Below are 7,426 nucleotides of genomic sequence, written 5' to 3'. Positions count from 1 at the left end.
GGGCATGATGACTCAGCAGAAAAGTAATCATCCTCCTTTGCCTTGATTGTAGGCGAGCTGAGGTTACCTTTCCTTTGCCAAGACTATTTGTTCCTTTGCCAATATTATTCGATCAGAATATTTTTATGGATGTTTTATTTTTTAAGTTTTTAAAGCTTCATCAACGTGTAATTCATGTGTCATACAATCCAGTAGTTCAATCACAGAACACGTTCTAATGACAGGAACAGTACAGCTGACTGTACTATAGACAGGCCTATGAACATCTGTACACACCACACTCATTTTCTCTAGTTGAAGCAAGAACAGTGGTTCAGTAGCCCTGTGTGAGTGGGGTAAACGGCAAAGGAGGTGGACATACGTGACCTCCTTTGGCTTTCCTTTTGTCACAAGGCACAGGTTGGACATGCCTCCTGCCCCATCCTTCTTTCCCTATTCTGACACTGACTCTTTCTCCCACAGCACTGTATTTCTTTCTTTTTTTCTTCTTTTCCTCCATTTGAACATTTTATTTTCTTTCATTTTTTTAAAATAATTTTATTGGGGGCTGGTACAATTCTTATCATAATTCATACATGCATCCATTGTGCCAAGCACATATGTACATTTGTTGCCATCATCATTCTCAAAACATTTGCCTTCTACTTGAGCCCTTAATATCAGCTCCTCATTTTCCCCCTCCCTCCCTCTCCCCCCTCCCTCATGAACCCTTAATAATTCATAAATTATTATTATTTTGTCATATCTTACACTGTCCGATGGGTTTCCCCTTACCCCTTTACTGCTGTCCATCCCCCAGGGAGGAGGCTGTACGTAGATTCTTGTAATCGGTTCCCCCTTTCCACCCCACATTCCCTCCACCCTCCAGGCATCGCCACTCTCACCACTGTTCCTGGAGGGGTCATTTGTCCTGGATTCCTTGTGTTTCCAGTTTCTGTCTGTACCAGTGTACATCCTCTGGTCTAGCCAGATTTGTAAGGTAGAATTGGGATCATGATAGTGGGGGGGGAGCATTTAAGATGGTGGGGGAGGAAGCATTTAAGAACAAATCTGGTACTGAATTTCTATGCTGGGTACCATAATTTGTTGTGGTGGCCTTGCAGAACTCACCGTTAAAGGGGTTTATTCCAAACCAAAACCAAACTCACTACCATGTAGTCAATTCTAACTCATGAGGACCCTATAGGGCAGGGTAGAAAACTGCCCCTTTGGGCTTCTGAGACAGAAACTTTTTACTGAAGTAGTAGGTCTCCTGTAACGCAAGTGGCCAGTGGTTTCAAACCGATGGCCTCACAGTTAGCAGCTCAATGTGTAACCACTTTGCCACCAATCACCTCATATCATGTCGGGGATTGTAGAAGGAAAATTGAAGAAGATGCAATGTGTTTGAATTATGATGCTTGCAAAGGATATCGAAAAAGAACAAACATATCCATCCTGGACATACAACCAGAATGCTCCTTAGAGGCAAGGGTGGTGACACCTCTAATAATGTACTTTGGACATGCTGTCAGGTAAGACCAGTCCCTGTAGAAGGACATCAAGCTTGGTAAAGAGGAGGGGCAGCAAAAAAGACGAAGACCCTTGGCAAGATAGATTGAAACAGTGGCTGCAACATGGGCTCAAACAGAATGATTGGGAGGCTGGCGCAGGAGCAGGCAGTGTTTCGGTCTGTTGTGCATAGGGTCACTGTGAGTCACGACTGATGCCACAGTACCTGCAACACAAGGGGAACGAGCATCAGGGAGGTAGACACACCTTAGAACAAGCGGTCATTTGAGAACAAAAGGGCAGTATTTCCCCAATGAAAAGAAAAATGAGGAAGGGAAACAGGAAACAGGGAAGAAGTGGAATAGGATGGAAGGATGTATGTTGTGGGGATTGCAATCAATGACTTGAAACCAAATGCGTATGAATTGTTCAATTCATAATAAAAAATGTTTCTAAAAGGCTGGAGGAGAGGAAATGAAGTCTTCTCTAGTTTTTCTAAATGCTCCAGGTCTAGTATGAAGTATTGACATACCTAAAAACTAGAGGCATAAAAAATAGTCTCTCACAGGGCAAGATATGACAAAATACCCATTTATAAACTATCAGGGGCTCATGCGGGACGGGGGAGCGGGGAGGGAGGGAAAAAATGAGGACCTAATGTCAGGGGTTTCAATGGAGAGAAAATGTTTTGAGAAACAATGTACAAATGCGCTTTACACAATTGATGTGTGTATGGATTGGGAAAATAGTTGTATGAGCCCCTAATAAAATGTTAAAAAAAAAAATAGTCTCTCTCTCTTTTTTTTTAAGAAATCTGTATTTTAATTTTCAAACTGTTAATTAGGTAGGGGGTTCATATTATGAGATCATTGATGTTGCTTTCCACAACTTAACCCTCTCTTTTTAAAAAAAGCATTTTATTAGGGGCTTACACAACTCTTATCACAATCCATACATACATCAGTTATGTAAAGCACATTTGTATATTCATTGCCCTCATTCTCAAAACATTTCCTCTCCACTTAAGCCCCTGGCATCAGCTCCTTATTTTTCCCCTTCCTCCCCTTCCCCCATGAGCCCTTGATAATTTATAAATTATTATTTTGCCATATCTTGCCCTGTCCAACATCTCCCTTCACCCACTTTTCTGTTGTCTGTCCCCCAGGGAGGAGGTCACATGTAGATAGATCCCTGTAATTGGTTTCCCCTTTCCAACCCACCCTCCCTCTACCTTCCAGGAAAAACTCGTCTCTTAATGTAAATCATCTAGATCAAGGTAAAACAATTATACGCAATGAGCACCGGACCGTTAAATGTGGATAAGTCCCATGTGGTCAATGAGTGGAAAGGTTGACTCTTTGGACCCACAGATATGCCTCTGAAGACACACCTGTCAAGCTGCTTCCGGGGACTTACAACCTGGGAAACCGGGGGAGCAATGCCACTCCGACACAGGCGGGGTCACCGGAGTCAGAATGGACTGGGTGTCAACGGAGAACAGCAGTAAATCCCGTGGTAGCTGAGGAGAGGAGCTCCTGCTTGCTCCCACCATAAAAAACAACACTCCTTTGGACACCAGAAAGCAGTGTCTCCCACTATGTGTCCGTTCAAACACATGTGTCCTTTCGAACACAGTGGGCCTGGGAGGCAAAAATAGCAGTGACAACTAAGCTAGGTAAAAACTGCATAATACATCCCAGTGCTAGCCTGGCCTCTTGCATTACCCAACTGCAGAGTTTTTAAGACGTTTTTTATTTTCCTAGCGTGGCTTCGTATTACCAAGCTGCAGAAGCAGTGTGTTCTACGGTGCTCATGCTAAGAAATACTTCTCTATAGTAAGCAAGCATTTCTACAGCAAATGATCTCTTACAAGGGAATAAACAGGATTTTGCAATCTCTTGGAAGAGTTCCTAAGAGACCTTTTTAGAGCGAGAAGGGTATTTAGCTCTCTATTAGAAGTCTCATGCTAATTTCCAGTTATTCAATAATGTATTATAATTGTTTTCTGAATTTAAAAATTCGAGAAGTGCTGTTTTAAAAACAAAAAACAAAAATGTTATACAAGATGTGAAATTCCCCCTAATTCCCTCTCCTAGAGAGAGTCATTAGTGACCATTTAGGGTTATTATTCAGTTTTTAGTATTTCATATTTGTACAGCTCCTTAGAAAACTGTTCACTAATTGAAGAGGAGAACCCTGGTGGCTTTCTCAGGTCAGTGTTGGGCTGCGAATCAGAAGGTCAGTGGTTCACATCCTTCAGCCTCTCCTTGGGAAACAAGATAAAGCTCTCTGCTCCCAGAAAGATTTACCATCACAGGAATACTCCATGGGGCTGGAATTTATCGCTGGCAGTGGGTAGTGGAAGGGAAGAGTTGGGTCTTTTTACTGTCTAATGAAAAAGATACAGGTTAATAATGTCATCAGAACAGTCAAGCTTTAAAACATACCTTTCAAGTATCTGAAAATAAATGTGATAAATAATGTGAAAACCTCTGAGTGCAAAGTTTTTGCGAGAAAAAAATATCAAAAGTCACATAGAAAAGGGGAGAAGGGCAAAGAGCAAACTGGGGTTCAGAAAAACAAAGTTGAGTATCATCAGCTTTGGTAACTTTAAACAAGAAAAACACAATAAAACTGTGGATTGAAAGTTAATTTTTTTTAATTTTTAGATGTGCAAAACCCCTTGTTTAAATGCACTGCCAGTATCATAAAAGACGATTTTCACTGCAGCTATTGTAAATGAAGACTTACATCGGGAAATTCCTCACACTCACCGAACCACCCCGGATGGCCAAATGAGACATGAACACATGAACACTAGTGGGGAGTGATGCCGGAGGAGACGTGCCACTTGTTGAACCCGTGCTGACTTTGGAATGCCCAGCGGACCAGCGGAAGAAGGCCTCCCCATGAATGCCAGCCTCTTGGTGCCTGCAGTGCCATGAAGGAAGCAACTCGATATTTCTCCCCCCACCTTTTTCTTTTTTAACATTTTATAGGGACCTCTTACTCCCCCTCTCTTTTGCTGTTTCTGGGGACCATGTGAAATTTGAAGCTTCAAGAAACAAGACTTTTATAAAGATGATCATATTCAGCCAGTCGGATGGGTCATTTAATCCTGACAGATGGACTCACCGTGATGTCCAGGGTTATTTTCCTCTAGGCTGACAGCTTGTGAAGGGTCAAGTGCAGTCCAGACCACTGCTTTTCCTTGTAGTCATTCAGGCTGAAAAGAACACAATGCTTTCATTCAATTCTCAGCCCTTCCAAGTCTCAGATCAGTTTCACTTCCTCCTGTGGCTCTTCTCTAGTGCTCCTGCGCCCTGCCTCCTGTTTGTGCACAGAACTTAGACACAGGACTCCAGCCGGGCACACCTGTTTTCTGTTTCCTTACAGTGATCGTCCTAATGGCTCCAATTCCGTGTTGGTCTTTTCAGCTGGAGAAGAACTCTGGACCAGTGCTTTCAAAGAGCAGCATAACTGTCTTCCACCCTCCCTCTTCCCAGCTGGGAGACAGATGATCCTTATTTTAAGTCTAATGAAAAGAGAACCAAGTCAGCCATAAGGAGACTTATCTCAAGACTTGTTTCTGTCAACAGCTGGCTCTGTGATTTATCCATTATTTTAATTACATTGGCTTTAATTTATTGATCTGTTTAAAATGAAGAAATAGGATTTTAGATGTTCTAAGCCCTAAATTTATGTAACATGGCAGCTTTATCTGCCACTTTCTTCTACATTCTTACACCTCGCAGGAACCTGAAGGGTATATGTTTAGCTTATTTCATTTATTGGAAGTGATGTTAACAGCAGACTTAAACATTTCATCTTAGAATCTCAAGATCTTTAATGGAATATACTTTTCTCCCTTTCATTCACATACACCCACTCATGAAATGTTAAGTCCTGATTATGTATTAGTAGGACCGATGTCACCAGTACTTTTATTGAGCTTACAATTGAGAAAGAAAGGCTGACACTAGAGCCAACAACAATAAAATGTGATGCTTGGGAAAAGACTAGGGAATATGGAGCAAAGATATCTAGCCAAGTCACAGAGCAATTTCAATGTTTTAAAATGAAAATAATAATCTATCAAGTGTTCGTGAGGACGGGCGGGCAGGGGAGGAAGAGGGAAGAAATGGGGAGCTGAAGAAATGGGGCTCAAGTGGGAAGAGAATGCTTTGAAAATGATGATGGCAGCATGTGTGAAAATGTATTTGATGCACTGGATAAATGTATGGATTATGATAAGAGATGTAAGAGCCCCCAATAAAAGTATTTAATAAAAAATTATAAAATAAATAAAAACCTTTGGCTTGGTTATTTGGAATTCTTTAACTTAAATAAGCTACATCTCCACCTCTCCTTTACTGAAAGCAATTGAGTACTAACAATTGGAAAATTTCCCTTTCCTGACAAATGGGGGGCCACTCAAGCATAAAGAACACTTTCACAACTAAAGAAAATATTTGCCAAACAGCTTACTAATTTCTAATAATCGGGCAACTGCTCCTTTTGTACAGTAAATTATAAACAACCCTGTATTTTGTCCAAGTGGTGTGCAAAAGTGGCCTAGCATAAGTGAGGTGAGTCAAACTCAGTATAATCGTTCCATTGTTCACAGAAATGTTTCCGCAGTAGTCTCCACAGAATGCCCCACAAATCAGTGTGATGCACTTGGTACCACGCAACATAATTGGCAAGTGTACACAATAGTCCTTTGTGTGTTTAAGAAAATAAGGCTTCATTGTTAGTCATGAGTAGTTTTTCCTCTTAATTGTTTATGATTTTGGCTTTCACTACTTCCCTATTATATATAAATAATATAGGACTGTATACAAATCAGAAACTGAGTAAAAAGTAAATAGACAGATATAGTCAGTCACCCTTAAGGTCCCCACTCAGAGATAATGACTTGATATTTTAGTCCCTAATTTCCTAGATGCTTTTTCCATTCTTTCATTTTTTTAAATGGACTTCAACTACACAGATCTGGAATGATCCTAACCCTTCTTTTGCAACATATTCTCATCACTGATCCTACTTTTTATTTCATAATTTGATAAACATGGTATCCATTACACAATATAAAAACTTATAATTTGTTGTCAATATTTTCAGTGCAATCATTATGAATTTATGTCATTCCCAGTATTCCAGTGTAAATTTTATTATCATTTATAGAACTTAGATATATTCTGCTGTTTTAACTATATGAGAATGTAAAAATATATGTCTTGGCCTGTGTGATGCTTTTGTTAGATTAAAAAGGTATGCACATTTTCAAGGCCTTTGATGCATCTTGCTAAATTGCTTTAAAAAGTTTAAATCGACACAAACATAGAGGAGTCACAAATAGACAAGTGGGACATACTGAAGATAAGATACCTGTGTACATCAATAGAATTCACCAAGAGAGTAATAAGAGAGTTCACCGACTGGGAAAACATCTTTAGCAATGACACATTAGACAAAGGTCTTATTACTAAAATCTACAATACCTTGCAAGGTCACAATAAGAGAAAAACTAACTGCCCACTAAGGAGGTGGGAAAAGGACCTGAACAGAAGTTTTACAGAGTCTGAAATCCGAATGGCCAATGTTCCCGAATGAGAAAATGTTCCCGATCATTAGCCATAAGAGAAATGCAAATCAAAACAACTATGAGATACCACCTAACACCCTCAAAGATAGCCCAATTCAAAATATCAGAAAGCAACAAATGTTGGAGGGGCTGTGGCGAGACAGAAACTCTCATCCACTGCTGGTGGACCTGTAAGTATGTACAGCCACTATGGAAATCAATTTGGCTATTTCTCAAACAGATGGAAATTGAGTTACCATACGACCCAGCAATCCCCCTACTGGGCATATACCCAGAAGAGGCAAGAAACAAACCACGGCCAGACATCTGTGCTCCAATGTTCATTGC

Source organism: Echinops telfairi, unplaced genomic scaffold (genome assembly GCF_000313985.2).
Source record: "Echinops telfairi isolate 266 unplaced genomic scaffold, ASM31398v2 ScPeMD7_7424;HRSCAF=8462, whole genome shotgun sequence".
NCBI lineage: Eukaryota > Metazoa > Chordata > Mammalia > Afrosoricida > Tenrecidae > Echinops > Echinops telfairi.
The sequence above is the reverse complement of the archived record's forward strand: the minus strand, read 5'-3'. Positions refer to the sequence as shown.